Source organism: Mesocricetus auratus, unplaced genomic scaffold, assembly GCF_017639785.1.
Source record: "Mesocricetus auratus isolate SY011 unplaced genomic scaffold, BCM_Maur_2.0 Super-Scaffold_100010, whole genome shotgun sequence".
Lineage (NCBI taxonomy): Eukaryota > Metazoa > Chordata > Mammalia > Rodentia > Cricetidae > Mesocricetus > Mesocricetus auratus.
Genome location: NW_024429194.1, coordinates 54,021,134 through 54,040,696, shown reverse-complemented (window position 1 = coordinate 54,040,696; position 19,563 = coordinate 54,021,134). Strand labels below are relative to the sequence as shown.

General features: G+C 40.1%; 1 protein-coding gene and 1 long non-coding RNA gene across 2 annotated transcripts in view; one reads left to right on the top strand and one right to left on the bottom strand.

Moving 5' to 3' along the window:
- Nucleotides 1-3,907: 3,907 nt before the first annotated feature.
- The window catches only part of LOC121142827, a 45,005-nt gene continuing 29,349 nt past the window's right edge, over nt 3,908-19,563 (bottom strand). The window contains exons 2-4 of the long non-coding RNA XR_005879940.1: nt 18,751-19,064; nt 4,776-4,867; nt 3,908-4,545 (exon numbers count right to left, since the gene is read on the bottom strand). This is a non-coding gene — a long non-coding RNA (uncharacterized LOC121142827). The remainder of the gene's footprint in view (nt 4,546-4,775; nt 4,868-18,750; nt 19,065-19,563) is intronic.
- Nucleotides 10,769-19,563, top strand: part of Slc39a10 (solute carrier family 39 member 10) — a 126,349-nt gene continuing 117,554 nt past the window's right edge. Inside the window, exon 1 of the mRNA XM_040753637.1 lies at nt 10,769-10,823. The gene's annotated coding sequence lies outside the window, so the exon portion shown is untranslated. The remainder of the gene's footprint in view (nt 10,824-19,563) is intronic.

Sequence of the window (19,563 nt, the reverse complement as noted above, 5' to 3'; positions counted from 1 at the left end):
GCAAGAACCTGTTGCTTCTAGAATTCCTTCCCTGGGAGACATAAACATTTACCTCCTCCTAACAATGTCCCAAGGACAAAGACAAACCAAAGCACAATTCCACCAAGTTCACCCTGGGAACTAACAAGTTTGTTGTTGTTAAATACAGAGCATGAATGAACAGGGGGAGCGTGGGTGAGCTCAGAGCAACCATACTGGACAAGCTTCATTCCGCATGGGCAATGGTTTCACCGTAGGTGCATACATGGGACCCCTATCAGTTAACTTTCCCCAGCACTATAGCACCTCCGGAAGTAGCACCCCTTAACCCCTGCCCACATGCAATTAGGACAAAATTGCAAAGCCTGAAATAGTGACTTAAATCTGAGATGAGATTCAGTAATGTCAAAAGTCAACAAGCCTGCTCTGATGGGGGATGTTCTTCTTTATATATGTTTCTCTTATTAGTTGATGAGTAAAACAGTGTTTGGCCAATAGAGGCAGGAAGATAGTGGAACTAGGAGATGAGGAGAATTCTGGGATAGGTAGGCAGAGAGGGATCTCGAAGAGACGCCATGTAGCCAAGGAAAGAGTAACAGGTCCAGACCCTTCTCCAGTAAGATAAGACCACATGAAAATACTAAGATTAATAGAAATGGGTTAATAATTAACACAGAGCTAGTCAATAAGAAGCCCTAGCCTTCTACCAACAGTTTTATTATTAATATAGCATTTGGGGCTGGAAGTGGCATCAGAACCTGGCAGTACAGAAAACTCTGACGACACTGCTCTTTGTTTATTTTTTTTCAATGTTTTTTTAAATTAAGATGTAATTATATAATTTCCCCTTCCCCTTTCCTTTCCTTCCAGCTTTTCCCATATCTCCTTCATTGCTCCCTCACAAATCATTGCCTCTTTTTCTTTAATTGCTATTTTTATACACACACACACACATACATGCAAAAATATACAAGCACAACTTTCTCAATTCATTTAATGTTGCATATATATGCATATATATATATGATTTCAGGGCTGACCAATTGGTGTTGGATAGCCAAATAGGAAACTCCTTCCTAGGGAACACTCTTTCTCCCACTCAGTAGTCTGTAGTTCTTAGTACCCTGTAGTTCTTTAGCTGGGAGTGTGGCCGGTGGCCCAGTGAGATTTCCCCCTCCCATGTTAGTAGGATTTCTGACGTTGTCTTTGTTCAGGTCTTGTTTAGGTACTGCTTTGTTTTTGTTGTTTTGTTTTATTTTGAGACAGGGTCTCACTATGAAGCCCTGGTTGGTCTTGAACTCACAAAGATCCACCTGCATCTGCCTCCTGAGTGCTGGGGTTAATGCATATGCTATTGTGCTCTGCAGCAGCCATACTGTTACAGTATTATGTGGGAAGTTCCCCTGACATTTCTGCTCCTCTGTCTTTAAAATCTTTCTGCCTCTCTTCCTCAGTGTTTCCTGAGACCTAGTTGCAGGGACTTTATTGTAAATTTATTCACTAGGCTGAGCACCCAAGGATCAGTTGTTCTCTGCATTTTGGCCAGTTGTGGTTTTCAGTAAATGGTATCTGACTGTTGGAAGCTTCTTTGATGAGAAATGGAAGCTGAACTTATCTGTGGTATAAGGATTAGTACTTGGAATACTTAGAAATTATGCTGGCTGGGCTTGGCAGAATCAGCAGGGAAAGAAGACCCTGTTGAGCTTGACTCTAGTCTGGCACGGTGAAGAGACATGAGAGGTGTAGAATAAGTGGGAGGCCCCCCGGCAGGCCCTTCCTCCTCCCCCCCCCCCCCCCGTGAGGGGTCGGGCTGGGGTCTGCCGGCCTCATGGGCCGCTGGTGAAATACCAATACTCTCATCATTTTTTCACTGACCCGGAGGTGTCAGAAAGATTACCACAGGGATAACTGGCTTGTGGCAGTCAAGCATTCATAGCGACATCGCTTTTTGATCCTTCGATGTCGGCTCTTCCTATCATTGTGAAGCAGAATTCACCAAGCGTTGGATTGTTCACCCACTAATAGGGAATGTGAGCTGGGTTTAAACCGTCGTGAGACAGGCCTGGAAACATCTTTCTGAGAAGAACATGCTGGCCTCCAACTCACTCCTGCTGGGGCTACAAGAGATCCATCTGCCTGTCTGTGACATACAAAAGAAGAAACTTCATCACCCCAACATAAGAAGGAAGACTCCTGCTTCATTCAGGAGATACAGGTCCTAAGTGGCTGTGTGTAGTCAGAGGAGAGAAGGAGGAGACTGCCACGATCTGAGGATTCTGCCAGTAGCATTTCATTGAGAAAATATAGTTGCACCTAGGATTAAACGGGAGACGAGGGGAATATGAACTCTGGGTGGGTCTTACGACAGGCACCAGTCATTATTAGGCATTTCTCTTTGTTGTTTGTTTTGATTTTTGGAATTTTTTTTTGGAGACTCGATTTTGACCAAGATGGCCTCACTGAGATAGTGAGCTGAGCACTGGGATTAAAGGCATGCACCAACACTTCCAGGCAACACCAGTCATATGTTAATGGGAAGGCCATTGAGTTCCTTCCAGGGGAATGAATGGAGGAGGCCCTTACACAAAATGCCTGATCTGTCTGGGGGGAGCAGGTGCTTAATGACACTGCCATCTCTCCCCTACTAGCTCCCCTACTAGTTCCTGTTCTTGGTGTTCGTTAGGAGGGCACAGTGGAATTCCTGTTCCCCTGGTGTCAGGGATTTTATTTTTCCCATAAAGAATCATTTTGTTTAGAGAGCCCTCTTTCACTGTAAACAAGTGAATAAATGGATGGATGGACCAATAAATAAATAAATAAATAAATAAATAAATAAATAAATAAATAATGCTGGCTTAGTGAGATGGTGGTAAGAAGTTGTCCTCAAGGCATAACCCTTCTCCCCCATTGAAAGGGGGAAAGCCACTTGGACAATTGTTGGTTACCACCAAAACATGAGTGCCACTATTGCAGCCTGAAGGACATCTTGCCATGCTGGCCATTGCTGTGGATGATAGGTATCACATTTGGGTAGGACTATTTGTAGCTTCTCTCTCTGGGCAGATTGCACAGAACCCTCTGTTACTATGAAAGGTAGTCTTCTGGGAAGAGACCAGCTCAGACTGCACAGTCCCATGTTTGACTTGCATGGTGTGTTTCCTCAGTAATCAAGCCTGTTCTTGATAGCTGTATACAACCAGACTCTGCAGACCTAATGAAGACAGCAGTTACTTACTCAGAGCACCATGCTCTGCAACACTCATCAACCTTCTGTAGAATTCTCCTCCACTTAGCAGTGTACCAGGACATTCACTGGGTCCTGATGACAGCTCTTGGAGTCACTTGTCTTATTTCAAGAGTTAGTTTATTATATACTTATATATTTGCCATATTAGTCAAAGGATATCCACAATACCAAATTTCCTGATAAAAGGAAAATATTACATCTTTCCTGTTTTTTATTTTGTCCTTGGGACATCTATAGTCCCTGCATCTGGCTACTTACATTAATTAATACTTGTTTTCCTTATGTAGAACTTTTGCTCCAAGAAATCAAAACACATTATGAACATTATCTCATTAATCATGAAACATCCCTTTAAGGAAGACATTTTCAACTGTATTTCAAAGGAATACAGAGTGTGGGCCAGAGTGCTAAGGATCCTCCTTAAGGGTTTACATGAATTAACTGTTTTTTTGTTTGCTGGCTTTCTTATTTGAGTTCAGAGAAATTCATGGCAGAGGTTCTCTAGGTTTTCTTCATTAAGAGAAGTCTTGATACTTTTACAAAACTCTAACAAGCAAAACAGGGCAGAGGTCTCCAGATGAGCCAAGGGAGGTTGCAAACTCTTAGTCCCAAAGGATTTAGCTTCTTCCATTAAACAATTACAAAAAGAATAGTTAGGCCACAGACAGAGAGAAAACCACATTGTGGACTAAAGTTTATTAATCTTAAGATCCGTGGAAGTTTAAATGAGGGTTGGCTTCACAGGGGTGGTTTAAATGAGACAACTAACCTATGCAACTTTATGAGGTACCCTCAAGGCTTAATCAAACTGGAATGGAGGGCAGTAAACTAAAAGTTTTACTGTTAGTTTTAATAGAATCAGTAGATAGTAGTGTGAACATGGAGGCAAATCTGATAGATTGCCCAGTTTCCCTTGCCAAGTAGTGTCTGATGAACACTGGCAGAAGTGCCTGATGTCACCACTTCGCACAGCACACATGGCATCAGCATGTGGACTCCAGTGCTGGGTGCCTAGAACTCTGGCCCAACATAAAGAAGATTATCTACAGAAAGGCCCAGGAAGGCAAAGAAAGACGCAAGAATGGCGCTTCTGGCTTAGTGTGAGACCAGTTACAGACAGACAGTGGGTCCCACCCACATCTCATTTCTGTTCCTCTCTCATTAAAGGTAAGAGTATGGACACATAAAGGATGGGAATGTATCTCACATAGAAATTCCATTCTGGGATCTTCCTGAAGTTCTGAGGCCTTAACAATGGCTACCATTGCTTCCTCTTGCTGTAGTTTAAAACAGAGGGCTATGACTTCAGACAGGACAGGCTGTATGGGAAATAGAAAAAAAATCCATAAATAAAACCCATTATCTTGCTTTGTCATTTCAGCCAAGAGTGACTTATGAACCAGTAGCGGAGATTAAACTGCAACACACAGACTTTTCCAGAAAGAATGCTACAGCACATTTTTTTTTCCATTTCAAATACTAGAATAGAAGGAATTAAAAAAAAAAAACAATGTGGAAAATGCTGTGAGCTTCAGTTAGGAGAACTTACTTGCTTTTTGTGGCATCCAAATTAGATGTGCCCATTTTCCTTGCTAAAAACAGTGGAGCTTGGCTGCATACTTCATGTCCACGTTAATTCCACTGTAACAAGAAATTTCTCATTGTTCTTACTGTTTCAAGTTGTGTAAAATTATGAACACTCAAGTAGGTATACCGAAAACAAAAAACAAAAAAACTGCACGGTGCTTAGCGCAAAAGTTTTTATGGTGACACACGATCAGTATCTCTGACATTGGAGGGACACAGTCAAGGTGACCCAGCTCACTTACACACACTGACACCTTCAGACAAGGCCAGACTTGGGGAGTTCTGTTTCCTATAGGCTTGTCATAAGAAGATGGGGCAAATTGCCAGATCTTATACACATAAATTTTCTTACCCTCCTTTTTCCCAGCTATGGGGTGTCTCCTGGTGATTTCACAAGACGCCCATTGCACTCCTGAGCAAAGCCTGCTCCACCACCCCACCCCAACTTATCCACACACATGGCATAGTTTAAGTAATTTGTTGCCAGACTCTAAATCGCTGCTCTCTCCACCCCTGGGGTAGCTTGGTGTTAATCACAACAAGCCTATCCTGTTGAGTCTCTTTAGATCACTTAGAGTTTTACTGGACTCCAGAGATATTTGTACCAATCTGAAATTCAAGGTTTGCTTCCAAGATTTAATTTAATTCATTTGATCACTTTACAAGCCATTGATACTGCTAAATGTACAGGGGAGCTTTTTAATTATCCTTTTCCTTTCAGCGGTTTGGGAGACTATCAATGCAGGAGACTTTGAATTCTCTAAAAAATGGTAGCCTTGTCACAGAATCATACAATTAAATCAGTTTAGATCCAGAGGAGATGGCCACACTATCTATGATGGGTCTCTTGTGCTATGAAAATGAAAGTTTTCAATATGATAGTTACCTAAATATGTCATCCCTTTTGGGTAAAATAAGGGAAGCATATGGTCCGAACTTGAAAAGGCATATACCACCAAACGGTGAGCAATAAATCTTTGCCTCCTGCCATCTAGTTGGCATCCCTGGCGGAAATCACTGCTACATGTTCTTATGATTTTTTCCAGAGATATACAATGCATACCTTGACATCCTTTCAGCCAGAGCTTAAACCTGGTGATGCCCAAGAGGTCATAAATTAATCACATTTTCTAATTATTTAAAGTAATAGTGAGATTTAAAAAAAAAAAAAACAGGGTCTCACGTTGCCCAGCTCATCATACAATGGAAAATGCCCTTGAACTAAAGATCCTCCTGCCTCTACCTTTCCAGGGTTGGGATTGAAAACACTTGTTAGCAGTGTTGATTATATAGTGCTAGGGGTGAGACTCAGATCTCTTCCTTGTTGGGCAAGCACACTCCCAAGTAAGTTACATCCTTAGCCCTATGGTGGGTAGATCATGTGACTTCAGTCTTCAGTGTGTCACTTACTTGGGCAACTTCATTAATATAGTCCTAAATTTCTCCATTTATTTGATGGGTCTAATGGAATCTGCCAGGTGGTATTATCAGGATTTCATGAGGTAATATACCAAAGATCTGGGCCCACCTTGCATAATGTACAATACTTTTGTAAGGACTTTCATTTCAAATTCAAAAGTCTTTTTAAGGTAGGAATTATGGTAGCTTGAATGAAAAATGTCCCCGTTAACTCATACATTTGAATATCTGGTCCCCAGATGATGGAGCTATTTGGGAAGGCTTAAGTGGTGGAGCCTCGTTGAAGAAAGTATGTCACTGGGGGTGGGCTTTGAGAGTTTATAGCCTTACCCTACTTCTAGGCTGTTCTCTCCACTTCATGTTTATAGTTGAAGATGTGATCTATTAGCTTCCTGAGCCAGTGACTTGATGCCATGCCTCCCTAGCCATTATGGGATCACCCTTGGCAATCAGAAGTCCAAATGAACTTGTTTCTTCCTTGGTCATGGTTTTTTATCACAGCATAGAAAAGTAAATGATATGTAAGTGTAGGTGTCTGAAAAAAATCTATATCATAAATAAGTATTGCTACGCTGTCTATTTACTCCCTCAAAACTTTGATTAAGTTACTTGATTTCTGTTTTATTCAGTTTTAAAACATATCATTAATACTTCTCTTTTATCTTCTTAGAGACTATTACACACAACCTGAAAGACAGATGCCTCCCTCAAATATGCTACTTTCAAAGATTTTATACAGATAACATTCCTGGTAGTTTGAATGATCAGTGCCTCTATAGTCTTGGGCATTGGAATACTTGGTCCCTAGCTGGTGGCACTGTTTGGGTAGGTTTAGGAGGTGTGGCCTTGCTAAAGGAAGTACATCCCTTGAGGTGGAGTTTGGGAGTTTAAAGGCTAGCAACATCTCTAGTTCTCCCCCACCTCTCTCAATTTCCTGACAGCAGCTCAAGATGTGAGCTGTCATCTTGCTGCCATGTTTCCCTGCCTTATAAACACATTCTTCTATAAGTTGCCTTGGTTGTGGTATTTCATCACAGCAATAAAAAAGCAATATCACACTGTTGAGAAAGTAAGAGACGAGAGGAATCTTTGCTAATGTAAGAATGCAGTCGGCAACACAATGGAGGTGATGCTAAGAGTTAGGATTGATGAATTCCTAGTTATATTTTTGGTGCTCTGGAGAAAGCCAGGAAATCAACTCATTCAAATGAAAGTTTTTCAGTACAAGTGAAAGAAAAATCTAACCAAATAGTTTAAATTATTAATCCCCAGGCCCACATGTCTGAGAATGCTGATTTTAAGAAAACTAAGAGTCGAGAGTATCATTGTTTCCTTTTTTCCTCTGCTACATGATGCTGTTTTCCTCTTGGAACATTTCCGCTAACAACAATTAGCTAGCAACTCCAGCACCAAGCTTCCTAAGTCATAGCGTACAAAGCAGTGAAGACCTTGAAATAGGCCCTGTGGATTAGAGAGGAATTTTCTCTCTCAAAAACCTGAGCTATTGTCTCTTTAACTTCATTGTTCAAAACTGGTTCCCATGTTTAACCCTGAGTCAGTGCCCTTAGCAGGGAAATGCAATGCTGCTCCTTAAATCAAGATAGTCAAAAGCATTCACTGAAAGTAGACAGGCAACCTGATCTTCTAACTGGAAGTTAGAAGAGTTAATGAAGAGTGGAAAACTGTTGATGGTAAGGAGGGATTTCTCAAACATCAAGTAGAGCCCTTGCTTCTACTTCTTTCTGCTGTGGCTTTCCACGCCATGCTCTTGGCTGGGTCCCTGTGCAAGGCTTCATTATAGTTTCCCTTGGAATCTGATACGCATGTGTTCAAGACTTGACATGGACAACTCTCACACCTTTGACCTTAAAACTCCAGTTCTTCCAGTTTCCAGCACCAATTGTTTCTGTGGCTAGGAAAACATTCCCAACACCATTCTGAAACAGGCTTGGTCTGACCTACAGACAGACTCCTGGAGTTTGGTCTTTAAAGGTCCCAGGCATGGGACACAGACAAACCTGGATACATCTTCTCAGGAAAGAAACAGCTCCTTTTAGTAGATGTGGACACAGAGGTGTTCAACTTTGGCACAGTCCTAGTGATGAAATTAATAGGAAGAAAATGGCAGCAAATTTAAAGAGTAAAAAAAGTCACCGTGATAAAAAATTGGGCCCTGTGGCTACTCAGACTTGTGCTTTAATCACTGGGTTACTTCTCTGACATTAATTTTATGGACCACCAAAACACTTCTTTTGAGAGAAATTTATAGAATAAACTAAAGCTTTTACCATAAATCTAGATATATAAAAAGATATTAATCAAGCTTCTTATATCCTGGGTGGTAAAGTCTCAAAGCATAGATTTTCACTTCCTCAAAATCTTTTCAAAGACTGGAAGGAAGCCTAAGGCAAAAGGATTGTGAATTTCAGGTCATTCTTAGCCACATACCAACCCTGAATTTCATGAGACACTTATATCCAAAAGCTAAAACAACAAAAAACAAAAACTGAACAGACTAGGGGGAGGTGTATATTTTGGAAATCTATTCCAACTTGCCCAGCAGAATCCAGAATTTCTCTTGTCTTTTAGATGTCAGCTAACAGCTGCTGGATATCCTGGCCTCGTGGAGAATGACTCCTATCTAAATAACAATATACTTGGGCCAAGGGTGAGTCCACACCCACCCTGAAGGTGAATGAGACATCCTGATGTGGGGTACTTGAAGGCTTGAGTACATGCTGCAAAGGAGTGTCTTTAGGATTAAGAGAAATAATTGCTGTCAGCCCTTTACACATGATAATAGATGTCTTCTGCCATTGCTCCCACCTTTGGATGGTTACTTAAGATGATGAATCAATACACTGGGCACCTTCAGTATTAACCGATTGTCTTCCCGTTATGACCAGATGTTTCTGTCTTTTCTTTAATATCATTGGATAGCTAGGCTTCCCTCATCCACACTCCCCCAATCAGGATCAGACCCAGGGTTGTTCGGCTAGTGCTGATCGCAGCCCCAAAGACACCATTCCATGATAACTAACAAAATACCACAGAGTATTTCACTTCACATAACCTATTTTCTTCTTCCGATTCCCAGTAGAATGCAGAGAGCCCCTCTGCCCTACAGCCCATCAGAGGCATTCACTGGAGAGATTTTGAGGAAGACAGTTGCTTTTCCACTAGGAAAAGAAGTGTGTAGTTTTTTTTTTCAGAAGCCCAACTAAACCTCTGCAAAAGCTAGAGAGACAGATCTTTCCCTTCCCTCTCTTTCAGTGCATTCAGGATCTTGGACATGAGTAGCCATCTAACTGGGTATTACTATTAAAATGTAGAGTAAATAAGGACAGGATTCACCAGATCAGTCTCTATAAACCTAGAAGTGAGGTTACCAAATTGTTTTCCTAAATCACAGAAATTATACTGACTTAAATACTTAAGACTACAACATTTTTTGAGATAAAAATACTTTTAAAATAACATTAAAACAACAACAAAGAAATACACGGGTCTGGGAATGTAGCTCTGTGGTAGAGCCCTTGCCACAAAACAAAAGAAGTCCTAGCAAAGCCTAAAAGAGACAATGGATGAGTTCAAAGCCATCCTGGTCTACAGAGCAAGTTCCAGGACAGGCTCCAAAGCTACATAGAGAAACCCTGTTTGGAAAAAAACAGAAATAATAAAAATAAAGAGACAATTGATACTTAAAAGAAAGAACACATTGAAGGAGAAATCTACAGTTAATGCATCAGCCTGCATGGCATTCCCATTTCTCCTTAGCTTTGATTGGTGGAAATGATGGCTGTATCATTTCCACACGTTGTCCTCCTGTCACACTGTGCAGGTGACAATCAAAGCTGGAGAGGGCAATAAGAGTTTCCATGCACTTCATACTGAGGTTTTTCAACTTGGTGTTTTTCTAAGAGAGCTGAAACATTCCCACAGAATTTAACGAGGGAGATGTGAAGACATGAAAGTGTCTCCTTTTCTTAAATGTATCTAGAGCAAGAAGACTGTGTAACTGTGAACACTTAACAAAAATGCTATTGGGCTGTATAAATCTTACAATTGACAGATTATTGGTCTTCCTATAGATAGATAGATAGATAGATAGATAGATAGATAGATAGATAGATAAACAAACCACCTTGCCATCAGTTTATAGAACAGATGAGAAATGCTAGGGAAAATCTTTCCCTTGGGGAATATTCCTGCAGCCAACTAAAGACAAAGCTACAGCACTTTTGAAGAGGCTTTGGTACAAGGATCCAGCTCTTCACAGTCATTGGCCGAACAAAACAAAGATGATTTCCTCTGGTCCCTATTCTAGTTTACTCTTTGAACTCCCAACAGTTTATTTATTGTTATTGCTAGTATTTTCAATTTGGCACAGATTCTTTCAAAAATTATCTTTGGTCCCTTTTTGAAGTCTTTTTCTTTGAAAAGAGAAAAGGTTTTGTTTACTCTGATTTCTAATGTGCCCCACCTCTGCACCATCATCTGTTGGGAAATGCAGCCTAGAAAGTACCACTAGTCTGACCCCAGCTGTGGACTGGATGTGAGAACATTGCAGCCGGCACAGTGGAGATCTGAGGTAGGTGCAACACATTATGTCAACATAAACATGGCTAGGTGTAAGTCAGGGATGGAATTTCATATGCTGAGTGTACACAGATCATCTTTATCAAGACAACTTAGCATGATTTAGTTCTATCAGTACATCTCATACCTACCAATACAACTCATCTCTTTCAATTGTACTAATCTTTATCTATATGTTCATCTCTATCAATATGATTCATTATTATTAGTACAGATCATCTCTATCAATGCAACTCATCCCTATCAACATAATTCAGGTCTGTTAATACTAATTATCTCTATCAATACTGTTCATCTGCATCAACATAATACATCCCTATGGATAAGACTCTTTTCTATTAATACAGCTGACCACTACAAATATAATCCCTCCCTGTCAATCAACTTATCTCAGTCAATCCTAATTCTCTCCGAAAGATTTTCTGTCTTATGCATAAGACTCTGAGGAATGCTTACCATTCTCACTCAGTCATTTCTCTGAGAATAGTCATATGTTGGTCACTCATCACTAGAGGGCATTGTGCAGTGTTCCTTGACAGCAGTAGCTCGATAGAGTGACAGCTTGAGCCATCTTTATTTTTCTTTTGAAATTTGTTTCTTCTTTGAAATGTTTCTCCTCAATGTATTTTCCTAGGCCATATATTCCATATGTAATATCTTTAAGTTTTATATTCCAAGTCCTGTATTTAAAAATTTACTTAGGAACCTTACAGATTCTGTGTGTGTGCATGCATACACTCACACGACGGTGTGACGTGTGTGTGTGTGTGTCTGTGTGTGTGTGTGTGTGTGTGTGTGTGTGTGTGTGTGTGTGTGTGATGGAGTTGGGTATTGGGTGGTGTTGGGAATTATAAAAACATTTGTATCAATGTTTCTGGCCCTAAGAAATAAAGTAAAGCTCAATACATCTTGGATGTCTATCTGATAATCAGGTGTATATACATATATACATATGAAGGTATCTAAACATGGATAAGTAATATGCATGTAATAATATAAAATTATCAGCTAATGCTTTCGTAATCATCAAACTTATTAAGGAAAATAACTATACATAAAACTGATGTAAATGTATATTAGTGAAAAGTCTTATCTTCTTGCAACTGTGACAGCAATTTTTTCATTATATTATTTCATTATATTTTAGAAAAAAGCTTGCTTCATATGTCAATCCCAGCTCCCTCTCCCTCCCCTCCTCAATCACCCCACCACCACCCCCTCTAGCCTCCCACCCTATCCCCACTCCCTTCCACATAGGGGATATCCAGAGACTGTCAATTCGGTCAGGGCAGGGTCTAGGCCCTCCCCCAAGAATCCAGGCTGAGAGCATCCCTCTTTTATGACAGCAATTTTTGATCATTTTAATCTGTTGTATTCCAATAGACTTTAAAATAATGAATAATGTGTTCTAACATCTAAATTATCAATAAGGCATAGCATTTTAAAATTATAATTAAAACTTATAATAGATAATAACTGATTAAAATGTACTATTTGGAAGGAGACTAACAAGATTAATGACAGGTATATAGACAACTGACAAGTACAAATGGATGGCTGAATTGTGAGTAACTTCTAACACTACTCCATACTGAGTACTTACCTAAAAACTATAGTATTAGGTCTGAGCATGTAGTTCAGTAGTAGAGTGGCTGTTTATCACTTGTATAGACTTGTTTTCAACAATTAGTGCTTCATTAAATTAAATGAAAAATTTTAAACACCGATATTGATCTTCTATTTTCATGTCATATCTGAAAAGATGCTTCTGTTTCAATTTTCCTTTTAATTTTTGTTATGTTCATTCATCTATTCAACAAGCATTAACTGACTTACTTAGAATTCATGAATAGGAATGCAAAGACAAATAGCATACTAAATTCACCCCTCAGAACTGTTAATCTATTACTTTTTTCAACATGCATGGAGTGTATCTCAGAACCACAGGGAGGAAGAAGAGGAAGGGTAAAGAAAGTGGAGAGAGATGAGTGCCTTAGGACATCACCTCAGACAGAAGCTCAGGCTATAGTCCTGGACCTCCATCCTTGTGTCTTCAAATGACATTGTATGAAAGAAGTGATTTGTCAACTGTACAATACTTTTTAAGTGAATTTTTTTAGCTTACAAATTTTTCCTATAAGAATACCATAGTCTTTTCAACTATAACATTGATTCTATCATCGAGTGCTTCCTTCCTTTGGATATTTCATTTCAAAATTCTAGAAGCATGAATAAAGCCCACTAAATTTCCAACCACCACGCCCAACAGAAAGCGGGCAGGTGCACCATGATCTTGGAGGGAGAAGGGGCAGCTACAGTAGAAACCTTGTGATTACGTCAGAGTCTCAAATGTAGACTGTCATCACTCTCTCTCCTTCTGCTACTCTATAATCCTTACTGGGTGTTTGTTTCTGTAAGTGGGGGGGAAATCATAATTTCAAGCAAATTTTATTAAATTGGTTCAATCTTTCTGCAAAATGCTCATTTTTCCTTAAGGCTGCTCTTACCAAAAGCTGCACAGATCAGTGAGTAGACCTACCTTCTTCCTCATATTGCTGCGGAAATTATTAGAACAGCAGGATGTGTTGAATTTAAAGGATCACAAAGAAAATCCACAAAAGGTTCCTTGGAAAAAGTCCTTGATTGGAACTAGGTGTATGAGGGGCCACAGCTTACACTGCTTCAAGGTCTTTTACGTGGGGACTTTGCCTTCTGCTGTATTATCACGTTAAGCTTTACTGGGAGTATGATGGAAGCTTATGGTAAAGACAACTACCAACTGTTTATCTAGTGCCTCTGTATACTGACACAGTCATGCCTTCAACTGTCACATTCTACTAAGATGAAAAAAGTGACTTCCATTTACTCTACTTGTGAAAGAAAAAAAAACGCCTGTACTTGTTTTGAATAATGAGTCATTCTAGAATATTTGCTGTCAAGCATGAGCTATGAAAACCTTGGAAGGATAGAAACAAAAGTCAAGAAAAAAAATTGGCATATTATTACTTTCTTGAATTTACTCTCATTTCGCCTTCATTTTTTTCTTTATTTATAATGCTAATCCAAGGCAACAGATAGTATAAAAATAACTTGTGAATACTTGTGCACAAGGTCCCTAGAAAATGGAATTACGCTTCTGCAAGTTCAAACCCCATAGCGCTTTTCTCCATGAGTGCGTTTGGGAGGAAGATGTCTGCCATGAAAGCAAGTCACCCACACTCAGCCAGGGACCTTCCCAGAAGCAGGCAGAGATTTTAAAGAAAATTTTTGGGGGAAAATGTACTGAGTCTTCTCTCTGAATGTAAAATGGCATTTCATCAGTCTCCGTTACTTTTTAGCCACATATGACAAATGATCACAGATGCTCACAATAATCTGAAAGCTTCTGAATTTTATTCTCTTCTAAGATGGCTAAGTGTGTTTCCTTAAAGCTGCATTCTAAAACAAAAACAAACTTTAACACTTTGAAGAAACCACAGGAAGCCATATGGTCCCACCCAAAGTTCCTGCATGCAAAATGTCCTCCTGGAAAAGAAGGTTCAAGGTGTTTTTAAAAATGGAGCTTTCATGTTCCTGCGCATTAACAATGGCACTTCCTGTTTTGACCTCCCACTATACCAAGGCTCTCAAGAAAGCAGATCATGGCCTTGTCCTTTTTGCACAGTAAACGGGTTATAGCCTCCCTCACGGTGTGTACAGAGGTCAAATGGAGATCGCCATTGCATGGTTCTCCCAAGGCCTTGTAAATTGACCTATAGCAACCTCACTAAGGATTCAATAATTTATAGTAGCCTAAGCCGTGAGCTGGGCATTGATGCCAACAGTATTCCTTATCCAAAGGGGATTGAGGCTGCTTACTGCCCTCTATGGCCTATGATTTATAAAGCTTTAGCAAACTTGCTGGGTTAAGAGGTTCCTCCCTTCTGTGTTAAGTCTTCGTTGTTTGTTCTATTACTTTATGTATGTTTTTAGACAAGTTTTCCTTAGCTACTGTTGGCCTTGAATTCTGCCTCAGCATCCCTAGTCTCTATATGTAGATATGCCCTGTTAAACTACCTCCTGTGGGAAAAGAAAAAAAGATACAGACATAAAGTCCAAAGGTAGCCTAGAGGAAAGGGAAGAAAGAAGGAAAAAAAACATTAAAAAATCCAACCAAATAAAAAGAAACTAGTTATTAGAGTCAATAGAAAGAAATTAACTTTCTTGTCAAATGCTATAAACTTTTCTTCTTAAATATAATGTATATATTATTGGAAATGTATTTAACTTGAATTACATCTGCACAGATATATAAATGTTGTATATGGCTGCTTCCTTTAAACTACTTCAGTAATTGGGATAAACACAATAAAAGCAAACTCCTTCAGGTGTTGAGTATAGTATTGTCACTAATGGCTTACATGTGATTTACTTTAAAAATTTAAAGACCATCTGCTTTAGACAGATTCCAAATTGTTACCGAGACCAAATGATACTGAACAGTGAAACATCACTACAGCGTAAAATAAGCCAAACATCTCCAAGTGCAGGATCTGTGAAGCCATGCAGCAACAGCAACTTGTAAAGACTGGAATCGGTGCAACTGCTTGAGCAGATGTTCAGAGATATCCATGGGAGATCTGAGACAACCAAAGATAATTAGGAAAGAGAGTTTTTAGCAGATTGCATTCTGAGATAGAAATAAGCTTTCGATGCCCAAGGCTTCCTGACACAATGCTTAAGATTTTTAATCCTAAAACATGTGGATCGAAAAGAACTAGTAACTGTCTGAACCAATGTTTGTCTTTCTTCCACGGCAGTAAGCAACCCACTTGATCAAATTATTTTATTGAGAAAATTATCATTGATGTGTGATTGTTTTGTTTTGTTGGGAAAAAGAGAGCCTTCTATAGCCTAAGCCATCCTCACGCTCTCTACATAGCGAAGGGTTTAAGGACGACCTTAAACATCTGATCTCCCTGCTTCCACCTTCTAGGTGCTGGAGTCTCAGACCTCTACACCCTAGACATCTCAAAATGGAGAAACAAGCTGCAGATTAAGACTTATATGGTGCCCAGAATTTCCCCAGGACTTTATACACGCTAGGCAAACATTCTACCAACTCAGCTACATCCCTAACCCTGAGGTATAAATTTGAAGTTCCCCTTTTAACCCAAGGATAATCTCCTGTCCTGTGAAATTTGGTGATATTATAAGGTAAGGTTTGGAAGTTCAAGAATAAGTGATCTTTGCCATCAAAAAGCAAACACAAGCAAACAAACAAACAAAATACTAGGAGAAAGAATAGGCCCTAGACATCTCACAATGGAGAAATAAGCTGTAGATTAAGATTTGCTGGGAAGGAATGTTAAGATGCTAATTAAGATCACAAAGTCTTCCCCAAAATATCACGATTGTAGTACTTCAGTCTAACATTGTTTCTACCTCTCACCTACCTAGATGGAGAGGTAAAGCAGGTTTTCTTCCTTTTCTCTTTAGACTTGACAACTTGACCAGCTCTTGCCAGGTTAAATAAATTTTCTTCTATCTAATCCACCCTAGTTAGGATATTGCTACCAAGGCCATGCCAATGATTTTTAATGTCGCTATGGCACTGGTTTGTGTTTCCCCACTTAAAAATACTTGAAGTTGATATTATTCATGTCTTCATTAAGTAATGTTCAGTGGGTGAAAGCTTCTAGGGTACCTACGCACTGTTTTGTTCAAGACACAACTTAAATTACTACAGAGTGAAAAATTGATTCCTGAGGCAGAGACAAGCAGAACTCTGTGTGTTTGAGGCCAGCCTGGTCTATATAGGAAGTTCCAGGAGAAAGAGAAAGGAAAGGGAAAGGAAAAAACTGATTACCCCAGGAAATATTTTGTTGACCTTGAACATGAGATCCTTTCTCTTTTGACTCCCTTTCTGAGTTCTTGGCTGAGAAATGTAAGAACTGCTAAGTCCAGTAAAGAAGATGAAGTATGTGTCACATAAACATGCTTGTTGTGTGCAAAAGGAATCCCTCATCTGCAACCTTAATTGTTAGGTAGGTCTAGGGTACTTCCAGCGTGATTTAATTTGTTCTTTCTGTGTATGTGTATGATGTGGAGGTAAGGGCACACCAGGAAAGGTAGGAAGAGAACTTGTTGAGTTGGTTCTTTGCTTGCATCATGGGGACTCCAGGGATCATATTCAGTTGTCTGCCATGGTGTCAAGTGTTACTCTCCGAACCATCTCACCTATCCAAGTCTGGGTTTTAAGAAACAGTTTCACACAGGAAGAAACCAAACAGAGGTGACTGATTCTTTGCCATCTCTCTAATAGATGTTGAGTGTTGGCCCACGATTTTCTTAGTCCATACAGTCATAACTGTAAGGAATGAAATAAGGCGGGAGCTGCCAATTTGACTTTCCTTCACACTTTCTATCAGTTACAAGATTCTAGGATGATGCAGAATGTTGAGTAGATGACACAGTTGTCAGGCAATCAGTACCTAAAGCAGTGCACAAAAGAATTACTTGAGTGGTCTAACTTCCTTTGTACAGGAGAGTAAGGGTCGCCAGGGACCAAACCCAGAGCCCCCTGTATATCAAGCTAGTGTTCTACCACAATCTTCCCTAATAACTCCCTGGAAAAACTTTTCAAATAAGATCAGAAGGAAACAGCAACCAAATATTTTCATTCCAACTGTGACTTATAATTTTCTATCCAAGACAGTGGTCCGCACACATGCTGGTTTCCCCACATCACAGTAATTTGTACAGTAAATATTCTGAAAGTAGTTAGCAACTTAGAAAAATATTAATACTATCAGAAAGAAACTAGAAAATTATTAGATGAACAATGTATGCAAAATAGTGATGAAAAGGATATGTTACTGTTATGACCTTATCTCTTGCAATTGATCATTAATCCCCAAATGGTTGGTTTCCACTATATGCTATACTCAAAGACAAACTGACCATTAAAAAATATCCTCAGTTAGCTGGGCAGTGGTGGCACACACCTTTAATTCCAGCAGAGTCAGGTCAGTCTCTGAGTTTTAGGCAGTCTGATCTACAGAGTGTATTTCAGGACAGCCAGTGCCACACAGAGAAACCCTGTCTCAAAAAAAACAAAAGCAATGCCTGAGTTCAGTCCCTAGGACCTACATAGTAGAAGCAGAGAAACAAGTCTTACAAGTTGCTATCTCCAGGAGGAGGAAGAAGAGGAAAAGGAGGAGGAGGAGGAGGAGGAGGAGGAGGAGGAGGAGGAGGAGGAGGAGGAGGAGGAGGAGGAGGAAAACACAGCCAAGCATTGTGGCAGCACTTGTAATTCCAATGCTGGGGAGGCAGAGACAGGAGGATCCCTGGGGTCTTCCTGTCTGTCCAACCTAATTGGACCTGTCTGAAGGAAAAATTTCAAAAGATACCAAGATGGATAGCTCCCGAGGAAAGACAGCAGAGGCTGACCCTGCCTGGTCTTCACACACACAGGCAAGAAAGATTTGCATCTGTGCACGCAACACACACACACACACACACACACAGAGAGAGAGAGAGAGAGAGAGAGAGAGAGAGAGAGAGAGAGAGAGAGAGAGAGAGAGGTACACTCATTAAGATATGTTAAAAGCATGTGTAGTGTTCGTGATACTGGCATTACTAGAAGAGTCCAAGATGCAAAAACATTAGTATTTCACATTTCCTGAGGACTTACTATTGAACAAACGAAATATGTGAAAAGTTTAAACCCTGCTTTCTACATCCCTCTTGGCATTGCTTAGTGCTGTGTGTGTGTTCTGTGTGCTCTGTGCTGTGTGTTGTGTACTGTGTGTGGTCTGTGTTGTGTGCTGTGTGCTCTGTGCTGTGTTCTGTGTGCTCTTTATTATTTTTTTTAATATTGCACCTTGAGATTAGCTGTAACAAAGATCCAATTTTAGAGATAAAAGAAAATTACTTACAGGCCCAGGCAGATAGGTAGGCATTTCAGGTCACTGACAACTCTGAAGCACACAGAGGGGTCCACTTCCTGGGTGGAAACTCCAACTCCAGCTATTGGAAAGCTGAAGTGTGAATTAATTGTTGATTACAGCCTTCTTCCAAGTTCACACACTCCTGGCTGCCCATAGGAGGTGCAAGTCAAGATCACATTTCCAAGGTCTTCACTCAGAAAGTATGTGATTGAAAAGAAACTTCAGGAGAAAAATCCAGGAAAGGAGGGCAGGAGTATCCATATGGAATCCTCATGAATGTTTGTCAGCACAGGCCTGTGAACCTGGTAAAAATAGTACAAGGGCCTCATCAGGACTCGTAGGTGTTATTCAGGCTACTTTTCCTCTCTATGTTTTATGTGCTGTGCTAGACGGGGTCTCGTTTCTACAGACATAACAAGATTTTTTTATTATAGTTATGGTAACCCATCTCCCAGAGTGTGTGTGTGTGGGATGGGGGTGGGGGTGTCATAAGGATCATACCCAGGGCCTTGAACATGTTAGGCAAACACTAACCTGAGCTACATCTCTAGCCCCAGTAATGTGAGTCTCAGAGTTTTGTTTCACATCTGTTGAAATTGGTATAGTGGTATCTTCATCTACTAGTTATTTTACCATTTTTTAAATTATGTGTATGTGTGTTTAAGGATATTGTGAGCTATTGGAAGGCCTTGCCTTATAAAAGGAGGGATGTTGTTGGGTGGTGGCGGTGGCAGTGACTCATACCTTCAATTTCAGCACTTGGGAGGCCAAGGCAGGCAGATCTCTGTGAGTTTAAGGCTA